At 36.8% G+C, this 24,263-nt stretch overlaps 1 non-coding gene across 1 annotated transcript; it reads left to right on the top strand.

The window, feature by feature from the left end:
* The first annotated feature begins 948 nt into the window (after positions 1-948).
* LOC127218476 (U6 spliceosomal RNA) lies at positions 949-1,053 on the top strand. Its single transcript, XR_007834196.1, has one exon. It is a non-coding gene; the product is annotated as a U6 spliceosomal RNA (small nuclear RNA).
* The last annotated feature ends 23,210 nt before the right edge of the window (positions 1,054-24,263 follow it).

The following is a 24,263-nucleotide window of genomic DNA, read 5'->3' on the forward strand; positions in this document are numbered from 1 at the left end:
TTATGATTAGAGTGCATTTTAGAAAAATGTTTACTTATATGTTTCTAATGTCTGCTGATACTTATAAATAAAATACCTAACATTATTCCCTTGCTGGAAAATGTTGGGATGCAGAATAGTACAGATATTTCCTTAAAACCATTTGGTAGTTTCTCATAGTTCACCATGTTATTGGCATCCTGATTCTAGTTAAAATGAAAATTAATGTTCATATAAAAATGTGAGCATGGCTGATGACAGTAGATTTATTCATAATATTCACAAAGTATAAATAACTAAATTTTTCCTCACTGCTGTATGAGGGATATGGATGAAACATTGTACATGAGCAGATTAGAATATTGGTCAGTAATAACTAGTAATAAACTCTTGGTACAAACAAATGGATGGATGAATCTGATATCTTAGACCATGAGTTCTAATATAGGGGTTATGGATAATAACCCCTTTGGCAAACCTCTATCTCCAAATATATTTATATTACAGTTCATAACAGCAGCAAAATTAAATTTGTGAAATAGCACCAAAAATAATTTCATGGTTGGGGGTTACCACACTATAAGGAACTGTATTAAAGGGCCATAGCATTACAAAGGTTGAGAACCACTGTACTGGATTAAGAGATGAATGACAGACTCAAAAGAAACATACTATATGATTCCACTCACATTACATTCTTGCTAAGTCAAAATTGTAAGAATAGAAAATAGACCATTGCTTAACAGGCAATGGAGGCATGAGGAGGCGGAGGCAGAGCACAAAAGGAGTTATTTAAAACAAAACTGTTTTGTGTCTTTATAGTGGTGAAAGTTTATGATGTATGTGTCTGTGAAACTCCATAGAGCTATAGTCTAGCAAAGCAATTTTTACTATATGTGAAGTACACTTCAGTTTTCTTAATTGATAAAAAAAAAAAAAAAAACTAAGGTAGGTAAAAGAACTCCAGGAATGCTCACGTTGGCAGCACATATACTAAAACTGGAAAGATTACACAGATTAGTATGGCCCTTGTACAAGCATGACATGCAAATTCATGAATCTTTTCATATTTTTCAAAAGAATTCAAGGAATCCATCTACAACGCTAAACCACTTTATTGCTCATCCCAGTACATTTAGCTCATGCTTCATCATCTTTGTTTAGCTTCATTCTCCCTGTCACATCTGCAGCTGGAGCAGACAGGACTCTCCAGAATTTATTTCTTCTTGCAGAGCTCTATTACCATGGACAAAACCTCCAGCCAGGACCTAGAAAAAGTGTTAATAATTCATGGCTGCTCAAGTTTTAAAGACTTTCCCCCCAAGAATTTCCTGAAAGACTTAGAAAAACACAGGTAGGTCTGTGGTGTGAAGTGATGGGCAAAATTTCAGGAGCTGGGTAGAATTTTACTGAATTTGTCACTGCTTCCATAGAATGATCTTCAACAAATGCTTTACATTTTCTATCATCAAGGTCTCAGGAGGAAAAAAAAAACACATGTCAAATGATTCCAGAGACTTCTAAAAGTGTGAAAACAATGAAGGAAATTCACAGGTTCTGATGACACACTAGATGTTAGCAACAATGGAAACCTTAAATACAATACTGCTAGAGGATGAAGTGGTACCTCAACCTGGGATCAAGGCAGACATGGAACTGTAGTGGAAGGATGATCCTGGCAGGGACTGTGATTGCAAACAATGACCCAAAGTGAAAATAACAGGTCCAAGATTGGAGAAAACAGGAAATAAAAAGTCTGCCATTTATTTTCTACATTACCCCAGTATGTTACAGTTTCCTCGAATTGGCCAAATCTAATACAAGAGCAGCTGGTAATGGAAGCTTTAGTAATGAAAGCCTTAGTAGCCTTGGTAGTTGGTCTATAGGATCAAGATCAGAAAAGGGAAGAAAATATATTCTAGAAGAGATAATATGGAAGGGATAACCTAAGAACAGTGAGGCCTTATTACCTACCAAAGGTGCGTGGTTTTAAAACTTAATTTTTTTATTTATTGTTTTTTCTTATTTTACATATCAATTCCAGTTCCCTCTCACTCCCTCTCTCCCATGCCCCCCAGCACCCTCCCATCCCACCCCCCACACACTCCACAGGGAGGGTGATATATTTCAGGAGGGGTCAACAAAATCTGTCAAGTCATTTGGAGTAGGGACTAGGCCCTCTCCTGCCTCTAGATTAAGGGGGAATGTACTCAATTCATTGATTAGGTACTCCCCTCCATATTCTTCAGTAACCCCACCTTCACATGAAATTATTCATAATTCCTCAAAATTGTGACTATCTTCACCCACTGGGCTGAACTTTGTCTTTGTTCCAGGTAAACTGGATTTTACTGAGCATGTGTACTCCATATAAGAAGGACTTGAAGATTGCTGAACTAGACTTTTAGAGGGATTATTGGTTGTGTATCAAAGTTTTAACCAAGATGCTACAAAGGAATAAACATACAAATGAATCTTCACTTTTAGAGCTACAGACATGAGGATGATATTTATTCCAGAAAGGATTAAAGCCATCTGATAGGACTTCCTTCCTTACTTTAACATATCAGGTTAGGTGGTCATGTTACTTGACAATTTAAAGACTGCTAGAATTAAAACACAGCCAGATAACCAATGCTTAGTGTTGTGCCACACTGACTTCTAAGAATCTGGTTCCATAGAGTGAGGAACTCTTTGGTTTATTTGCCTCACAATTGTATGGAAGCGGTTCTGTGGCAGTATTCAAAGGGTTACATTGAGTAGATTTTTTGTTGTTGTTGTCAACATTGTTTTATTTTTAGACAACTCTATACTATGTACTTATTTTTTTGTGATCTTATTTTCCACCCCTAGTACCATTCCCCTCAACTCAGCCTTTTCCTCAACCAGTCCCCTGAACACTTTCATGTTATTAGTTAAGGTCCTCTAGTGAAACATCACTGTTCCTGAATATATATATATATATATATATATATATATATATATATATATATATATTTTAATGGGATCCATTAGAGTAGCTTACAGGCTCTGGCTGTGGTCTGATTAGTCCAACACTAGCTGTCTCCCAACAGAAAGGCGAAGAACCTGATAGTTTCTCGGTCTATAAGGCTTGATAACTCAGTTGGTCTTCAGTAGATATTGTAATCCCAAAGAAGTAGGTCCTAATACCAATGCCTCAGCAGCAGAGTAGATGAACTTGCCATAAAGAGTGAGTGCAAGCAGGAAAAAAAGCAAAAGCTTCTTTATTCAATGTCCTTTTATGTAGGCTGCTACCAGAAGGTATAATCCAAATTTATTGTGCATCTTCCAACATCAAAAAATGTGATCAAAAAAAAAATCATTCATGGGTGTTGATTTAGTTGATTCCAGGTGTAGCCAAGTTACAAATCAAGATTAGAGATCACACATGCCATTTCTTTCTTTCTTTTTTGGTCGACTAAATATGTGAAGTATGTAGAGCCCTACAGTGACCACATAATTAAAGAAAATGACAAACTCTCCTCTATGGTACCCATTAATTGTCAATAGTTCTTCAGGGGAGAGGCTTATAAGCACTTCCATCATGATGGACTATTAACCAAGGCCAATCTTTCACAGGCCTTGTTCAGACAACCATAACCACTGTGTGTTCATGTTTCTATCAACCATTTCATATACAGATGACAAAATTTCAAAGAACTAATCCCTGTCCTCAGCCCTTATTTTATTCTACTTCCTCTTCTGCTATGCTACATGGGCATTAGAAGTGACAGAGATACCACATTCAGGGTTAAGCACTAAACAGTCCCACATTCTCAGTACTTTTAGTAGAGTAATAATTAAATACTAAAAAACAGAGCTTCTCTGTCCAAGGCTAAGAATTTCCCTGGTCTATGAGTATTATCATAATTACTTATAGAGGCAAATTTATAACATGTCCATTTAGGAAACTATAGGGACAAACTCTTCCCTAGGACCTATGACCTCCCCAGCCATAGGCTTTTGTCTGGGTTTTCAGTACCTATGGTGTTCATCCCTTGTCATTGAATGGATTTCAAATCTAATCAGAAAACAGATGATTGTTCCCAAAACAGTCACATCACTATTCTGTCAGTGGGCATATCTTTTTTTTTTTTTTTTGGTATATTAGTATTATAACCTCAGGGACCACAGCTGGATAAAAAATGCTAACGATTTTTCTCCACTCATAGTCTAAATATCCTTTCTGATGCTATAAACACTAGCCAGCAGGAATGGAGCTACCAGCTTAGTTTCAGCTCGATTTTTTTCAGTATTATGCAACTAAAAATGTGATATCCTCAGCAAGAAGATCTTACCTTTTAGTCCTTATAGACAAACAATAACAATGACAATACCCTGAATTATTTTGAGGGGTATCTGGTTAACAATTCATAGGGTATTATTCTGTACCTAACACTTGGATTTTCATTTACAAACTATGGTTTCTGGGAGCAGAATTTTGCAGCCATAATTGTTAAGAATGTTCCAAACTGGTTTTGAATTATATCTTTTCTTAGCTTAAAAAATATTATGTTTCTATATTGCTTTTTCATACATCATGAGACTTCATTCCTACTCTACCTGTCCCACATTATCCAGACCCATCTCGGCTTAACACTTTCAAAATATAATACTCTCCCATACTATTATATCTGAGGTATTATAATGTTCCCACTACTCTGATGAACTCTTCCAAGCTTCTGGAGTTCTTCAGACACTCCAACTTACTTTCAAAATTCAAAACTTAAAAAGTAGAACATGTATATAAGACAGAATATATGTCTTCCTGTGCCTGGGTTGCCTCACTCATTTTAGTATTATCTATTTTCCTAAAACTTCCATGGTTTAACTTTTCTTTAGTGGCTGGCTAGTGTTACCACAATTAGTCTTGTGTGCTTAAATAATTTCTCCCTAATGACCCTACAAATTGCAGAAGAAAGAAAAATATCTGAATTTGAGAAAAAAAGTGGTCAAATCTCAATAATATCTATCACACTTTACAAATTGTTTCACAAAGCAAAGATAGAGAGGGAAGGAACTCTTCATCACTCAAAATATTCTCAATAGGAGAATTAAAGTTCTATTTGAGTTAGTTGTTGATCTCACTATCAGGGAAGGGCATTTATGGTAGCCTTTCCACAGATGCTCAAATTGTTAGTTGGCTGCAGTCTCGTAGGTCTCTACACCTTTCTTTGGGTTCAACTTTCTCTTCAAACCAATATTGGCTCCCTCTTTTATGTTCTCTCTCTCTTGCTCTCTCTCTCTCTCATCTCTCTCCACTGTCTTCTATTCCTACCCGAACTCAATCTTCCTAGTCATGCATGTTTTCCTCTCTTCCCCCTCTCCTTCTCCAACCTCTCTCCCTATTCACTGCCCCCCACTTCCCCTGTGATCTTGGGGACTTGTCCCTTCCCGCTTCTGTGAGGGACTTTATATGAGTCTCTTAGAATACACCTTGTATCGTAGTTCCTCTGGTGGTGTGAATTATAGGCTGATGATCCTTTGCTCTAGGTCTAAAATCCATATATGAGTAAGTACATACAATGTTCCTCTTTTTGTTACTGTGTTACCTCATTCAGGATGGTTTCTTCAAATGCCATCCACTTGCCTACGAATTTCAAGATACCATTATTTCTTTCTGCAGAGTAGTATTCCATTGTGTAGATGTGCCACATCTTCATTATCCATTCTTCAATTGAGGGGCATATAGGTTGCTTCCAGGTTCTTGCTATTACAAATAGTGCTGCTATGAACATAGTTGAACAGATGTCTTTGTTGCATGGATGTGGATCATTTGGGTATATGCCTAAGAGGGGTTTGCCCGGTCCTTTGGTAAACTAATTCCCATTTTCCAGAGGAACCACCATACTGATCTCCAAAAATGGCTGTATGAGTTTGCACTCCCACCAGCAGTGGAGGAGTGTTCCCCTTTCTCCACATCCTCTCCAGCATGAGTAGTCATTGGCATTTCTAATTTTAGCCATTCTGGCAGGAGTAAGATGATATCTCAAAGTTGTTTTGATTTGCATTTCCCTGATAGTTAAGAATGTTTAGCACTTTCTTAAGTGTCTTTCAGCCTTTTTGATTTCATCTATTGAGAATTCTTTCTTCAGTTCTGTACCCCATTTTTAATAGGGTTATTTGGTGTTTTGTTGACTAGTTTCTTGAGTTCTTTGTATATTTTTGAGATCAGCCCTTTGTCAGATGTAGGATTGGTGAAAATCTTTTCCCAGTCTGTGGGCTGCCGTTTGGTCTTGTCCACTGTGTCCTTTGCCTTATAGAAGCTTCTAAGTTTGAAGAGGTCCCATTTATTAATTGTTGATCTCAGTGTCTGTGTTCCTGGGGTGAAGCGGTATCCTATACCAATTTGTTCAAGGGTACCTCCTACTTTCTCTTCTAAGAGGTTCAATGTGGCTGGATTGATGTTGAGGTCTTTGATCCATTTGGACTTGAGTTTTGTGCATGGCGACAGACATGGTTCTATCTGCAGTCTTCTACATACCCTCATCCAATGGTGCCAGCACCATTTGTTGAAGATGCTGTCCTTACCCCATTGTATTCTTTTAGATGTTTTGTTGAAAATCGGGTGTTCATAGGTGTGTGGGTTAATATCAGGATTTTCAATACAATTTCATTGGTCTACCTGTCTATTTTTATGCCAATACCAGGCTGTTTGTAGAACTATATCTCTAAAGTAGAGCTTAAAATCAAGAATGGTGATGCCTCCTGAAGTTCTTTTATTGTATAGGGTTGTTATGGCTATCATGGGGGGGGGTCTTTTGTTTTTCCATATAAAGTTGATTATTATCCTTTCAAAGTCAGTGAAGAATCTAATACCTGTTGGAAACAGAAGCAACACCCATAACTAAACACTGAGTCGAACTAGAACCCAGATGCAGATGGAGAGGACAAGACCAGGTTGCAGAAACACATAGAGACAACTGACCTGAACAAGGAGGAGCTAAGTGGCCCCCAGACTGATAGCTGGGAATCCAGCATGGGACTGACTAAGGCCCCCCTGAATATGGGTCTCAGCCAGAAGGACTGAACAGTCTAAGGGACCTGAGACAGTGGAACCAGGATGTATCCCTGGTGCACAAAAGGTCCTTGTGAACACATCTCCCATGGAGGGATACTGCCTTAACCTATAGACAGGAGAGAAGCCCTAGTCCCTACTTCAAATGACCTGTCAGATATACATGACCCCACCTGGATGGCATTGCCCTACATATGGAATTGGGGTGGGGGATGAGAGGGGAGGGTGGTTAGGGTGCATGTGAGAGGGCAGAGAGGGTAAAAGGGATGGAGGGAGAGAGGAAGTGGGAACTGGGATCGACATGTAAAATAATAAATTTAAAAAAAAAAGTTCTGTTTTGGGTTTTCCAGAACATTCCCTCCTTCTACAAGCTATCATCCACTTTATGTTATCCCATTCCTACTTATGAAGAAGGTTCTAGTTAAGGAATTGATTTGATTTCAATAATTATATTAAGATATCATTTTGTAGGTGTTTATTAAATGTTCATCACAGTTCCTTTACCTCCAAATTTATGCTACTAATTACATAATTTAAAATTACTGTTTCTGAATTAACCTTTAACTCTGGTGATAGTTTATCTCACATAATTATTCTACATTTCAGTATTATTCCACGTAATCTATCTTAAATAATTTTGGAAATAAATTGTCTATAAGTAAATGTCAGCTAAATATATTTTGAAGACCATTATATAATAAAGATACTTATTCTGTGTCTAAGAGCCAACATTGAGTTGGATACTCATAAAGAAATAACTATGTGCTGACAGCAAGCCACTGTGTCAATAAGCTGTTACCAGCTTGCCACATAGAACTAGGCACACCAGCAATTTAAGCTTACACAACTTTGGAAATCTCTGACCAAACTAAACTATTTCCCTAGAAAGATGTCTCCGTCTAAAATGGTATCTCAACTTCCCAACCAACTCCATACTGCTCCTACTAACATTTTCAAAATGCAAAATGATCATCATAGATCATTTTTGTCATATTGGATGCTTTTTGAAAGAGATAGTAAGATTGGCAAATGGCTCCTAAAAATCTATTAAATAAATCTATCAACAAAATGCAGAATAAGCGTTAAAAATAATGAAACCAATTCTGAATGAGGCAGATGGCTTGGCAACCCTAAAAGACTAATATCAAAACAAACATTCATCTGAGTCTCCATCAAGCTTCACTAAATTAGTATGTGAATTCAAACATTTGTCTTTCTACATTTCTTTCCCAGTGATACAGACTGTATGAGTAAGGACCACCAGCAAGAAGAGGAGGAAATGCTAACCAAAGAAAAGGGTACTTGTAAGTGATGCTGACACTAAGCCTTATGGTAGTATAATAGAAGCTATTGGAGACCTTCCATCTATACCTCAAAGACTTAAGGACATATTTGAGTTCTTTCCATGTATATAATTATCCATAATTAACACCCCAAGTTTTTCAAACTTTGCCACCATATTCTCTTTGTACTGATGTAGAATAACTGCCATGCTATTGGTGAATTGATCTTCAGTGATAAATGCACTTACAAACAGTAAAAACACATTTTAGGTTATATGAAAGTTCACAGGAAGAAAGTGTATGTAGTAGAAAGATAACATATTGATCTTGTCCATAAGTCACATAGTCATATTAAAAGAACACATATTTCCAAGATGTCAACATTTAGAAACCTGGCCACTTAAGTATGGAATGAATATAGTTAAGATTTATGTGTGTGTCCCACAAGATTCACTTGGACTTTCACATTCACACACACACACACACACACACACACACACACACACACACACACACACACAACCATTCAATACATTAAATTCTTATAAGAGATAATAAAGTATAATTCATAATTTAAAGTGGAAGCTACTGTGAAAGCAAGTATTTGCCATTCACTCTGGAAAAGTCCATGATAAACTCTTTTTGAAGTGACTCATTATGAAAATAGAATATATTCAAGGCACATCAATAGAATATGTGAGTATCACTAAAGGCAAATTAGAAGACTGGTTTTAATCTTCTTTGGGGACTGTCAATCAAAAGTATTCCTATACTTTTCTAGTTATCATATAGATCTCATAGCAATAATGAAAAGAAACATAATGATACATAAGCATATCCTAATGGTCAATGATATGAAGTCATCTTCAGTGAATTGGTATTTCTAAGTAGATAAGAACCAGATTGCTTAAAAGCCTCTTCCCAATGTCTAAGTTGTGTTCATGTACTATAATCTGGAACCCAAAATCTGAAAGACTCATCAGTTAATTATTTAAGGTGATTGAATTTCCAACAAACATGAAGGCAATTCTTATGGTATCATTTTGATAATCACTTTCCTAAATTCCATCTTTTGCACAATTAAATGAAATTACACATTTGGTTTGTTTAAATGTAGTAAAACATCTATTTCATCTTTTCCTGGACTGAAGACCACTGGGTAAAAACAAAGAAAGAAAGAAAAGAAAAATCTTCAGTTTTTTTCTTTGTGTGTGTGGGGGGGGGGCATTACAGTATTTGTTTATTTGTTTATGCCTTTGAAAAGGCTTTCAGGGTATGTAGAAGTCATGTAGGCACACCTTACATTCATATCCCTCAGATCCCAGTTTCTTGAGTGCTAGAATTACAGACGTGTTCCACCACACTTGATTATTTATTCTCACTCTAAGGCTTTTTTAAAATAAAATGCATGTAACACTGAGATATTTGAAATTATCTAAATGTACAATTGGGAAGTATTTATATATGTTCTGGCTCATCCACTTAATGTAATAACATTTGTGATGTATCTTAGTGTAATGAAAAAAACGAAAGATAGAGGTCATTTCAGTGCATGACCATAGAAGTCATTGGTAGTACTGCTTACCAAACTTTTGTGGTTTTCTCATTGTCTCACCAGATAGTATGATGGTGCTTCCTGGCCCATATGAGTAGTGATTTGGGGCAATGATTTATAAGTAGAAGTGGTAGCTCTCACTTCAGACCAAAACATTTAAATTCTGGTATAAAAGCCTCCAGCAACTAGGCCACAGCAACTTCCAAAAAAAATCAACTTCCCATAACCTAAGTACAATCCTGAGAAAATGACACTATGGAGCAAAGCACCCACCATGTCTTGGACTACTTTAAGCATAAGTGTACTGCTTAAACACCAATCAATTTGAAGGCTGTGAAGGATATAAGCATGTCCTAACATATTTTAGCAATAATAAGCTATGTACGTTGTCACTCATGGAGATATTTTATGCAGGATATACTAATACACTAATATGCTAAAATAAGGTAAACAACCTTGGGTGAGAAATGGATAAATATTTATATCATATTTTTAAAATCATTTATTTATTCTTTAATATTCATTTTACATTCCAAACTCAGTTCTCCTTCCCACCCCTCCTCCTGGCCTCCTTACCTTCCCCCCCAGCTCGCAGTCCCCTCTACTCCTCCTCACAGGTAAAAGTTCCCATGGGAAATCAACAAAGTCTGGGACATTAACTTGTGGCAGGACCAATCCTCTCTCCTCATGGATAAATCTTTATCAACATTCTGAAGTTCCCATATTTTCACAATGACCAATATAACGTCATACTTGGAAAAATACTTTCTATGCTTACAAATGGTAAGCTATATTATAGAGATAAAGTCTTTTCATTGGTTTCCATGTTTTCCAATTAGGTAAATTAGACCAGCTTCTATCACAGTCCCATGAAGTGAAACATACTTTTCCTAATATCACTAAAACTTCTGTTTGTTACTGTTTGTGTGAGTTCCAGGACAGCCAGAACTACATAGAGAAACATTGTCTAGAAAAACTGAAAAATAAAAATAATAAATAAAGCCACACATGACCTGTAAAATGAAGAAGTTACTTTCTTTTTTTAATTTTATTTATTTTAATTTTATCTGTGTTTTGACTTTATGTATGTTTTGCGTAAAGGTGTTAGATCCTGGAGTTACAGACAGCTGTGAACTGCCATGTGGGTGCTGGGAACTGAACCCAGATTCTCTGGAAGAGCAGTCAATCCTCTTAACCACTGAGCCATCTTTCCAGCTCCAGAAATTACTTTCTTATTTTACTTTTTATTTTAAGTGTTTAAGGCATCCTCCACATACAGAATTATAAGTAAAAGCCTGAAATTCAAGGGTTTCTTATGTTAGCTTTATTTCTTAAGGAACATGGAACTAATAACGGAGGCATTAATAGATAAAAGCCTTTTCCTCTAGATACCAATTGTGTTACATCGATTACAATGTAAAGCTCAAGTGTATAGAAATTCACTTGACAGCTACTAAACAAGACAGCATGAACAAGAGTAATCTAATATATACTAATTTCAGCACAGAAAATAAATGTTTGTGGGAGGGGGAATTTAAAGTGGCATTTAAATATAAGTACTACTGTAAGTATTATTTCACTGTAAGTTCCCACTGTTTCATACAATGCTGTGTGCACAGTAAATAGTCAAGTGGTTTAGTGGAAAGAACATTGCATTAAAAGGCAACAGGCCTGGGTTTTTGCTCCAGCTTCACTAATATATAATTAGCTAGGTTTTAATCTGTCATTTTATCCATTTCCTCATCAGTAAGTCAGGAATAGAATCTACATTGTCTGCCTCAGATACAGATAGTGATATGATGAAGGCAATGAATGTTATATATATCTTATAAGATTTCATCTTACCTTCACTGTGATCAATAATAATCAAACCCTACATGCTTCTATAAGTGAATCTTGAGACTTGAACTACTTCGATGTTAATAAATCAAAGATATGGATGTCTGCTCTTGATGTTACTTGAAATTCCTGCTTGCTACAATTTTTAAAGCAGTCTCTTTTTGAAAATTAAGCCAAGGCCATTGCTTAGGGTTTTGACAATTATCATAGTACTTCATTTCTTCTGTCAGACATTTACTGCAGAAAGTTATAGCTATTTTGCTTTAACATAGAGTATGGGTGTTAGTAGATCCTAAATAATCTGTTTTTATTTCTACCTGGAGTGACAGAAAGACACTGAAAAGTGTTAATGGTAACAAAGACTGCAAAGACATCTGGACTAAAGTTCAAATAAGCCAGTTATACTTAAGTGCTAATTCCTTGAAAATATTCACCATGAGGTACTTCACTTTAGATCAAGAATCATCGTACTTTTTCTGACAACTCAGAGTAGTCAAAGCAATGTTGGAGGTATCACAAATTATACTATAGAGCAATTGTAAAACACACACACACACACACACACACACACGGTACTGTCACACATACACAGAGAGAAAACGAGACAGAGACAGAGAGAAAAGAGGCAAATGAATGGATGGAGTGGAGTGGGTGGCATGGCATGGCATGGAATAGAAGGGCATGGTGTGATCCTCCCTGTGGAGTGGGGGGGATGGGATGGGAAGATGGTTGGGGGCACGGGAGGGAGGGAGAAAAGGAGTGAGGGAGGGAGAGAGGGAGGGAAGGAGGGAGGGAGGGAGGAAGAGGGAACTGGGATTGATATATAAAATAAGAAAAAAAGAAAGAAAATTATGAATAATAGGGGAAAAAGGCATGGTATGGCATAGTGTGGAATGGAATAATATGAAATTGAATTGAATAAAATAGAATAAAGTCACTCAGCTAAGTAGCAAATCATACATTGGAAAATAGATTGCCTCTTTCATAGGTAGTTCTGGGGAAAAGATATCAATTTATAGAAAACTGAAATTAGAGCCCTATCTCTTACCTGGTACAAAAGCCAAGTCAAAGGCATAGGGTGTAGAAAGTTGTTCACTGATTGATAGTACCTGCTGCTCTTGCAGAGGTTCTGCTTTTAGTTTCCAGCACCAACGTGACAGCTCAAAACCATGCACAACACAACTTCCAGAGGACATGATGCCCCCTTCTGGCCTCCACATATGGTAAGTCCTTGCTTTTGCAAATAAAGCTGATCTGAAGGTTAGAGAATTGAACTTGCCACTAGCTAACTGTAGAGTTCTGGAGGTCTGCACAGACAGAAAAGAAGTGACATAGCTAGGCAGAAACAGGATATGAGCAGGGAGAAATAGGAACTCACTCACTCCCTTGTTTGCTGAGACACTAAAGGGGTAAAGTGTGGCAGCAGTTTGCTCCTCCGATCTCTCAGCATTTTCCTCTATATCTGGGTATTTATTACTTGAATTAAAAACTCCATTTATATCTACAGGCATTGAGTTTGAATATGGTTCACATACGCATAGGCAAAACATTCACATACATACAACATAAATTTTAAAAAAATGAACCAAAATCATTAATGTGAGACTTGACTGAAACTTTGAAACAGTAGAGAAAAGTATTTCAAAATATGGGATAGGCAATGAACAGGACATCAATCACTCAGAAAATAATAGCTAGAAATGGTATAGAATCAAATATCAAAGCTTCTGCCCAATTAAAAAAAAAAAAACAAAGTAAAGGGAAAGCCTAAAATAGTAGGAAATCTTTGCAGATATTTATCCAGTCAAGTATCTATAATTAACACAAAAAAATAAACACAAAACAAGCAAATAATGCAATTGATAAATGGGCAAATGAACTGAACAGATATTTTTCTAAAATATACCAGTAGATAGTATATACACTAAAAAGGTTCACCCATCACATTTTTAATCACATTTAATCAAGAATGAAATGATGTTATTTACAGGCAAAGGGAGCTTGATCATCATGTTAAGTGAGATGAGCCATATTAAGACAAGTTTCACATGTTTTCTGTATTAGAAGAAATCTAGATTTAAAAAAAATAAGACATTAAAGTAGAAGGGGAAATTATTTGTGTAAAGGAAGAGAATGGTAATAGGGAAGGAACTACAATATAGGTTAATATGGGGTAAATATGACCAAAATACATACATGTATAGAAACATGCTTTTGTATATGTAAATATGCAAGTAAGCTGGGCATGGTGGTACATGTCTGTAGTGTTACCTACTTGAAAAGCTAAGACAAGATCATTTGGGTCCAGGATTTTTGGGCTATTCCAACCACTTTATATTTGGAATGTTAACTTTCTGGGGAAATGGAACAATCAGGTTGCCTAAAGAGGAGTGAATTGCCCAGTTTGCAAATAGACAGGTTAAAATATGCCAATAGAAAGAAATTCAATAGACTTTTAAAGTAATATAAAACTCAATAAAAAGAAATAGTTCTTAATAAAAATCAACAAAATTACTAAAACCTTAGCTATATAAGAAAAAAAGAAATTGAATACTCAAATACAAAAAATTGGAGACAAAATGGGAGACAAATGATGCCATCAAAGACAAAAGGGTCTTAGAGTACATTAAAGATTAGAATATATACCCAAATGATCCACATCCATGAAACAAAGACATGTGCTCAATGATGTTCATAGCAGCATTATTTGTAATAGCAAGAACCTGGAAGCAACCTACATGCCCCTCAACTGAAGAATGGATAAAGAAGATGTGGCACATTTACACAATGGAATACTACTCTGCAGAAAACAACAATGGAATCTTGAAATTTGCAGGCAAGTAGATAGAACTTGAAGAAACCATCCTGAGGTAACCCAGTCACAAAAAGAGGAACATGGTATGTACTCACTCATATATGGATTTTAGACACAGAGCAAAGGATAATTAGCCTATAATACACAGCACCAGAGAAACTAGGATACAAGGAGAATTCTAAGAGATTCATAAGGTCCCTCACAGAAGGGGAAAGGGACAAGATCTCCAGAGCACACGGGGAGGGGGGCAGTGAGTGGAGAGGGAACTAGGAGAAAGAGAAGGGGAGGAAAGGAAAGCACGTGGAACTAGAAAGATTGAGTCAGGGAAGGAACAGACCAGATGAGAGAGAGATAGAGAGAGAAAGAGAAAGAGAGAGAAAGAGGGGGGAGACAGAGAGAGACCATAAAAGAGGGAGCCATTATACGTTTGAAGAGAAAACTGAACCTAAAGAAATGTCCAGAGACCTACAAGTCTGACCCCAAATAACAATTTGAGCAACAGTGGAAAGGCTACCATAAATGCCCTTCCCTGATAATGAGATCAGTGACTAACTTATCCACCATCATGGAGCCCTCATCTAGTAGCTGATGGAACTACTAAACAACTAAACACTGAGCCAAACTGGAATCCGGATGCAGAGTGGGAGGACAAGGCCAGACTGCTGAAACACATAGATACAGCTTACCTGAACAAGGAGGAGCTAATGGGCCCTCAGACTGGTAGCTGGGAATTCAGCATGGGACTGACTCAGACCCACTGAACATGGGTCTCAGTTAGAAGGCCTGGGCAATCTAAGGGACCTCTGAAAGTGGAATCAGGATGTATTCCTGGTGCACAAAAGGACTTTGGGAGTACATTACCCATGGAGGGATACTCCCTTGACCTTGAGGCAGGAGAGAAGGCCTAGTCCCTACTCCAAATGACTTGCCAGATTTAGATGACTTCTCCTGGAGGGCATCACCCTACATGTGAAGTGGGGGGGATGGGAGGGGAGGGTGGTCGGGGGCATGAGAGGGTGGGAGAGAGGGAAAGAGGGAGGGAGAGAGAGCAAACTGGGATCAATATGTAAAATAACAAGGCAGAATCATGAAGAAATAGAAACTCTGGACAAACAACAATAAGTAAAAGGACAAAATCAACAAAATGTTTCCCACCAAAATATCGTATGGTCAGATAGTTTAATATGGAATCCTACCAAACTTGTGAAGAATTAATACCAATTTTTCTCCAATTACTATAAAAGACCAGTAAAGGCATTCTTCTGAACTCATTATATAAATCTAAATCCCTGATGAACATGAATGCAAAAATCTTCAACACAACATTCAAGTCTTCATTAAACCAAATACAATAGACTATCAAAAGTATTGTTCACCATGATCAAGTAGGATTTGCTTGAAATATATAAAGATGGTTCATAAGCAGTCAGTAACTAAAATATACTATATCAGCAGGATCAAGCACAAAAACTATATAAACATCTCAACAGAAACATTAAAAAGCATTTGATAAAAATCACCATCCTTATCTGAATCTTCTTCGAATCCCCCAAGACAGTGCCCCTTACCAGCAGGAAGTAGTTTGGAAAGAACGATGCCCAAATTCCCAAATATTGTGTATAAATGTTTGTTTTCATTTAATTGGACTTTGTTATATAAAATTAAATAAAAAAAATAAAATAAATAAAAAAAAAAATAAATAAATAAAAATCACCATCCTTTTTTTTAAAAAGTGCTGAGTTAATTAAGCAAAGAAAAATGAATGTCTGTACAATATAGACCACATATAACTTGTCAATAGCTGCAATTATACTCAGCAAGAAAAGTCAAAAGCTTTCTAAGATCTAGAATGAGGCCATCAATATATCACTGAAACTCCCAATAAGGCAAGTGAACATTAAATTGTTTATAGATAAATCTTTTTACTTATTTTTCACATCTTTATACATATATAATTTTTAATCATATTTCCCTCTCCATTATCTTGTATTACCCTTCTTATTCTTAACAAACAGTCTCATACATTAAAATAATCTTAAAGATGCCACTAAAAGCCTTGAAAACTAATTAATACATTTTTCAGCAAAGTTCTAGGACACAAAACCAACATACAAAAATCAGTAGTTTTTCTTACACCATGGAACACAGCTAAATAGTTGTTATATTGTGTTCTTCCTTCTTCTTGTATGCCTGTTATAGTACTCTCAAAGTGAAATAGCCATTGGTTAAGGTGGAATATAGAAAATAGTGAAGAAATTTTTATTTCTTTGCTGTATGCTTAAACATTAAGTAATCCATTAATTTTTTCAGCATTTCTAGATTTTTTTCTGAAATTTCCTGCCAAATGGAATATCCAGCTGATGCAATTGTGTATAGAGAAGAAATTGTGCTTTTAAAATAATCAAATTAGCCTAAATTTATTGAGTTCTCAGGATACAATTCCTGCTGGGCAAAAGCTGTGTTTCTTCTAATTTCTCCATCATAATCACAATTTAGAACAATGCATTCTTCCCAAGCATGAAAATAACTTTCTTTTCAGTTGGAGTTTACTTTCCAAAATAATTGTACTGATGGAAAAGTCTATTGAATCTTAATTGTATTTTAATGTTCACCATAAAAGTTAACACTTAAACTGTTGGGGAATATTTTTATAATGAAAGCACATTCAATTTATCTTAACTCCAAAGCTCAAATTATCAAACTAGCTTAACTGATGCCTAATTTTACAGGTTTTCATGATCAGTTAAGAATTTAATAAATTATGTTTTCTTTCTAAAGGACTATCACACAGATCTTTTATATACAGATAGGTTACCTATACTATATCTCACAGATATTTTCAAAGTTTATATTGGAAAGGATTTCCACACCTGAAAGGCTTCTTGAGCTAAGCAGCTATCATACATCTAAATGCCACCAACTTCCATCTCAAAATCCAGCAACATGATTGGTAGTGCTAGAGCAGGCAAGAACACTGCTATTGGGGCCATTTGAGATTCCTCTAATTAAGAATTCTGTTTAGATTTGTACCTCATTTTTAATTGGAGTATTTTTTTTTTTTTTTTTTTTTTGTAATCTTATTACTTGAGTTCTTTTTTGGCCTTCTATCAGATGTGGAGTTCGTGAAACCTTTTTCCCATTCTATAGGCTGCTATTTTGTCCATATGATAGTGCCCTTTGCTTTACAGAAGCTCATATACAACCATGCAGTTTAGTACTCAGGGAGTCAGGAAGGAATATTGTGGGGACTTTTATGAAATGCTTATTGCAATGAAAATTAAGCTGAAATGTGTCTTTTTTTGCCACTGTACATGTTTGCATGTAATGCTATCAGTAGAAGGAGACTAACTATCCTGGTTAATAAGGATCAGGATAAACAATTAGGCCAAACAGATGTTTATTCAGGGAGAAATAACTCACAGCATAGACAGGTGAACACCAACAGGTTCCTGCTTCCAAGAATTCCTCTGGATGTCCTCCTGTCCCCATGCAGCTGGCCAGAGAGCACTCTCCAGTGCCTCCTCTGACCTAGTTCCCCAGTTCACTTCCACCCCTGGCTCCACCCCCCAATGGGTGTGGTCAGTGCCACAGAAGGAGACAAAGTGAATATACCACTACAAGTAACACTAAGGACAAAGGCCTTGCTGAAGATACGCCTTGGGATATAGGAGGAAGGAAAGAAACCAGGTTGCCTGAACATGTGATCTTTTCCCAATCTGTAGGATGCCACTTTGTCTGATTGATGCTTTACAGAAGCTTTTCAGTTTCACAATACCCCACTTATTAATTTCGATCTTAGTGCCTATACTATTGGTGTTCTGTTCAGGAAGTTGTCTCCTGTACAAATGTAGTTAAGATTTCCGACTTTTTCTCCTGTGAAGTTCAGTGTATTTTGTTTTATGTTGAGGTGTTTGATCCACTTAGACTTGAGTTTTATGGATCTAGTTGCATTCTTCTACATGCAAACATCCAGTTAGGCCAGCACCTTTTGTTAAAGATGCTTTCTTTTTTCCATTTGATATTTCTGGCTTCTTCATCAAAAATCAGATGTTCATAGATGTATAGATTTGTATATAGGTCTTCAATTTGACTCCATGTATCATCATGTATTTTTTATGTCAATACCATGCAGTTTTTATTACTATAGCTTTATAGTTCAAATTGAAATCACAGATGGTGATACCACTAGAAGTTCTTTTATTGTACAGGATTGTTTTAGCTATCCTGGGTTTTTTGTTTTTCCATATGACGTTTTGACTTTTACTTTCAAGGTCTGTAAAGAATTGTGATGGACTTTTCATGGGGGTTGCATTGAATCTGTAGATTGCTTTTAATGAGATAGTTATTTTTACTGTGTTAATCTATAGATCAAAGAACATAGAAGATCTTTGAATTTTCTGGTATCTTCTTGAATTTATTTTCAAAAACTCGAAGTTCTTGTCATACAAGTCTTTCACTTGCTTGGTTAGGGTTCCCTCAAAATATTTTTTTTAATTATTTGAGGCTATTGTGGAGGATGATGTTTCACTGATTTCTTTCTCTGTTTGTCACTTATATATAGGAAGGCTAGGCTACTGATTTTTTTTTTTTTTTTTTTAGTTAATCTTACCACTTTGCTGAAAGTGTTTATTGACTGTGGGAGTTTCCCAGTGGAGTTTATGTATACTATCACATAATCTTCAAATAATGATTCTTTGACTTCTTTTCTTTTGAATTCCTTCAGTTGTCTTACTGTTGTAGCCAAGACTTCAAGTACTATATTGAATAGGTAAGGAGAGAGTGGACAACCTTGTCTTATTCCATTTTAGTGGAATATCTTTGCATTTCTCTCCATTTAATTTTACGTTGAATATAGACTTGTTATAAACTGCCTTTATCATGTTGAAGTATGTGCCTTGTATCCCTAATCTCTCTGGTACCTACCAATGAGATTTTCCTTGTTAACGTTGTAATAGAGCAATTTTGTTTTCCTCTGCCTGTTAGTCTTACCAGACTTAGGCTGGTATCCCTCTGCCCCATACATGAATATATACATATTTCCTGAAATGGCTTAACTGTCTTTTTCCTCTACCTCACCCAGTGTTATCTAGAAGTGTTTTAACTATAGAGTATCATATGTGGTCCCACCTGTTATTCCCCATGTACTGTTAAATCCATTCCTTAATTTATTGTCATCTACCCATCATGTTACCCATTTCACATTTCTCAGGAATGAGCTGCCCAAAACAGCCTATAATCCCAAATCCAGGTGGCCTGGCACATTCTTTACTCCTCCACAGGCACTTGTACACATGCTGCATACATTCACAAAGACACAGACACACAAATAATGTTGTAAAAATAAACATATAAACTCTGCCATTTGGATTAAGTAGAAAATGTGAAATGATTTTTCTGCTAAGACAAAGCTACCTTAAGTCAGAAAAGTCTGAGTTCAGATGAAAAAAAATGCATAAGCATCAGGTGTGCTCCCACAACAAACTATTGAATTACAAGCTGGAGATTTTTTTCTATACTCAGAGGAGAAAAATGTAGGAAACATGGAGTATGAATGTATGAGACTGCATACCTAAAATATCAACTAAATGTAACCTTGCATCAAGGTATAATTGGTGGCTTACACTCTGCTACTTCTATAACCTGTGGAAGTTCAATGCACTCTGATCCACTTCTTCCCACTAGGTATTATGCTTTCAGGGAACCTTTGCTGTAGTTCCAATATTTTACTTTTATTTCTTGCCATACCAAACTAGAAACAGAACTCAATTCTTTCATCAGCTCCCATTTGAAGTCCCCTTACTATTAAGTTAGTATATTTGAGATTAGTTAATTTTTGCATTTTCAATGCAGTCCTCTATTTTTTCCCTTTTCCTACCTGTGCTCCTAACCCCCTTCCTTTCAGTATTACCCATTCATTTAGTCATTTTTTCAGTCAGTAAATACCCATTATGCCAGCCATAAACATTGATGCAGATCATCAGTTTAAGAAAGTGGTCCCTGATGGGCACAGTGGCACATGCCTGTAGTATCAGCTACTTCGGAGGCTGAGACAGGAGGATCACTTCAATGCAGGAGTTCTGGGATGCAGTGTGCTATGCCAATTGGTGTCTACACTAAGTTCGGCATCAATATGTTGACCTGCCAGAAGCAGGGGACCACCAGGTTGCCTAAGGAGGGGTGAACTGGCCCAGGTCTGAAATAGAGCAGGTCAAGAAAGCTGACCTTCAAGACCTCCTGAGCAATTTGGGAATATGAGGGGAGGGGAGAGAGAGAAGGTGATGGGAGATGTCATTCTGTATATGTTTCTCATACTGGTTAATAAATAAAGCACTGTTGGCCAATAGGAAAAGAAGATAGGAGGAACTAGGAGAGAGTGAGGAAAGAGGAGGTAGTAAGGAGGAGTCAAGATGGAGAGTCTGGAGAAGGCAGAACCGCCAGCCGCCTTTCCCTGGTAAGACCATGTGGAAATACATAGAAATGGGTTAATAATTAAGACAGAGCTAGCCAATAAGAAACAAGTAACTGGCCAACAGCATTATATCAAATAGAGTCTCAGTGCGTTATTTGGGGCTGGCGTGGTGGCGGGACAAGACTGGCAGCGGGAGGAAAAACCTTACTTCTTACAAGAAGGGGTGAAGAAGAGGGGAGAGGAGAACATAAGGGAGCAGGAAGACTAAGTCAGGAAAAGAATAGAAAAGAGATACCACAATAGAGGGAGCCATTATATATTTAACAAGAGATCTGGCACTAGGAAAATGTCCTGAGATCTACAAGGATGACCCCAACTAACAATCTAAGCAATAGTGGAAAGGCTACATTAAATGCCCTTCCCTGATAATAAGATTGATGACTACCTTATATGCCATTAGATGATGGAAGCAGAAGCAGACACCAACAGCCAAACACTGAGCCAAACTCCTATAATCCAGTTGCAGTGATGAGCAAAGGGGTCAAGACCAGGCTGGAGAAATCCGCAGATAGAGCTGACCTGAACAAGGGGAAGCTTGTTTCCTAGCTCTGATAGCTAGGAAATAAGCAGAGAACTGACCCAGACCCCCTGAACATGGGTGTTGTTAGGAGGCCTGGGATATCTATAGTGCCTTAGTAATGGATCAGTATTTATCCCTAGTATACAAATGGAGTTTGGGAGCCCATTCCATATAGAAGGATACTGTCTCAGCCTAGATACACAGAGGAGGGCCTAGTCCCTGTTCCAAATGTTTTGACAAGTTTTGAAGATCCCCCATGGAAGGCCTCACTCTCCCTGGGGAGCAGAAAAGGGGATGGTATAGGAGGTTGTGAGGGGGATCAGGGAAGAAAGGAGGGAGAGAGAACTGGGATTGACATATAAAACAAGCTTGTTTCAAATTCAAATAAAAAAGGGAAAACAAAACAAAACAAAAACAAAGAGCTGTCCTTCTAGTGGAAGGTATAGAAGACAACAAATATATAATTATGGGTAGCATATTAGTTCGCCCAGTTTCCATGACACATTCCCACAAACTTAGTGGATACCTTTCCAGAAGTTAAAAGTCTGAAATAAAGATATTCTTAGGTCTATATTTCCCCTGATGTACCCCAAAATATGATAATATTTGGACACACGGTCTTTAAAGAGATAATTAATGTTAAAGGAAGCCATTTGAGAAGGCCCTAAGGTAGCACAAATGGTTTAGTTCAGTGAAGAGGAAATTAGGATGCAAAGAGAATACAGCAAAATACAAGCTATAGGGAGAAGTTCAAAAGCAATGAACCTTGCTGGCACCTTGATCTAGGACCTCCTAGTCTCTAGAAGAGCAAGGTAGATTGATGTCTAAGCCACTCAATCTGTGGTATTTATTATAGCAACCCACAATAGTGATTAAGTGTCAAGAAAGCCCAAAAAGCACTGTAGGAAGATACTTAGAAAAAATAGGCAGAAGAATTGAAGTTTCTCTGTCTTTATTCACAAAATTTCTTACACAAATCTATCAAGGTATACGGTAGAATGTATGCTTTTGCTGGAGGTAGTTCTGATTTTCTGGGAAAATGATAGGACAAGAAAGTAAACAACTATAATTTCCTATTTGTTTACAGCTTAGAAGTATTCCATAGTGTAAATATACCATGTTTTCAGTCCTATTTGTCAGTTAGTATTTACTTCCTACCTTTTGTAACTAGAGTAGCAAAGAACATGGCTGAGCACATATCTATGTGATAGAACATTCTGTGAAATTGTGTTAACAAGCTGGGCATTGTGGTGTATGCCTGTGATGCCAGAACTAGAGATGCTGAAGCAGGAGGATCATAAGTTTGAGGCCTATATGGGCCTCAAGATACCCCATTCCAGAACAACAAATAGTCAAATGAACAATTATTTAGCACCTACTGTCATGCACTAATCCAAACTTTAATTGTGTGAATATCTCTTGACCCTTAAAACAACTCTATGTGATGAGTAATATTTTTGTCCAACTTAAAAATGAGAGGTTTATGAGGGCAAAATGGTTAACGTAAATTCAAATAGCAAGAATCTACACCATTCACCTCACTGTGATATATCATGCCCTACTTCTATCCTACTTCTATATAGGTTGCTGTGTTGAAATGTGCTTTGGGTTTAAAATGTCTTTAGATGTAAGGGTTTTGTATAAATGAAAATCAGATAAATGTATGTATATGTGTCAAGCATCACACACATACATATATAATACATATATACTATTTGTTATGGATTTATTTTAAGATATGAAAAAGGTCAATGAAAATACTACATAATACTATGAATCTATTCATTACAACTATTAAAAATAACCTAATAATTATTGATTTCTCAAAGCCTAGTTTTCTCTAAAGCTGACTCCTTGTCAGATACGTTATAAGCAAGAGATCCCAAAGCAGAAGCTCCTTTCATAATCTCAGCTGTGTGGAAAGGGAAGCTATCTTCAAAGAAAGCATTTTAAATGTGTTTATTAAATAATATAGACTGAACTAGAAGCCCTGAAAATAAGAGGCCCTGGGGGGACACTGGGCTGATTACATTATGGCATGGGACAGTTCAGGAAACACTGAAGGTCCTGGCTTAGCAGGTGCTCCTTAGCAGGAAACTGGATCCTGCAAAAATAGTCAATCACTCCAGAAACAAAACCAAACAGAAATTCCATACTAAAGACCTGCAAAGTGGTCCAGCTACTGTGAAAAGTAAGTCAGAATTAAAATAAAGGAGATGGAAACACAGGTGGGAAGTGACAGAGCACCAGTCCCAATCCCAAACTGGAGACACAGAGGAGACCCCACTGTTCTGAAGCCTTCCCACTGAGTAACATTTACAGCTATGCCATTCTTGCTGTTTGCAGAAAGCCTTTATAGATATCTTGAGAATATACTCAATATAGAAAGAGGCCTGCTGTTTGGCTTTTTACTGCTAAGCTATTGATATTTTAGGAGAGTAATTGAACTTCTCAGTACTAACTTGTTTTCTCCGTGAGCTAAAATTCCCCAAAGATGAGTGAGTTTTCAGGGCATATGCAAAAGTATCTTTAAATCCAGTGCCTGACTGGCATTTGTATTTATCAGCTTTTGAGAGAGAGGGAGGCAGCCTCACATGAAAGTATTCTGGCTTAAACCTGAGCTGCCCTCATCTTACACATAGGTACACCTATATACATTTTGACTTTTTTTTTTAAGGATGAGGACCAAAAAGTGGGGATTTCATTTTTTAATTAACAATTGGTATTTCTCCAAGAAAGCATGATCTGCTTGCCCACACTGAAA

This window comes from Phodopus roborovskii, unplaced genomic scaffold (assembly GCF_943737965.1).
Source record: "Phodopus roborovskii unplaced genomic scaffold, PHOROB, whole genome shotgun sequence".
NCBI classification, from domain to species: Eukaryota; Metazoa; Chordata; class Mammalia; order Rodentia; family Cricetidae; genus Phodopus; species Phodopus roborovskii.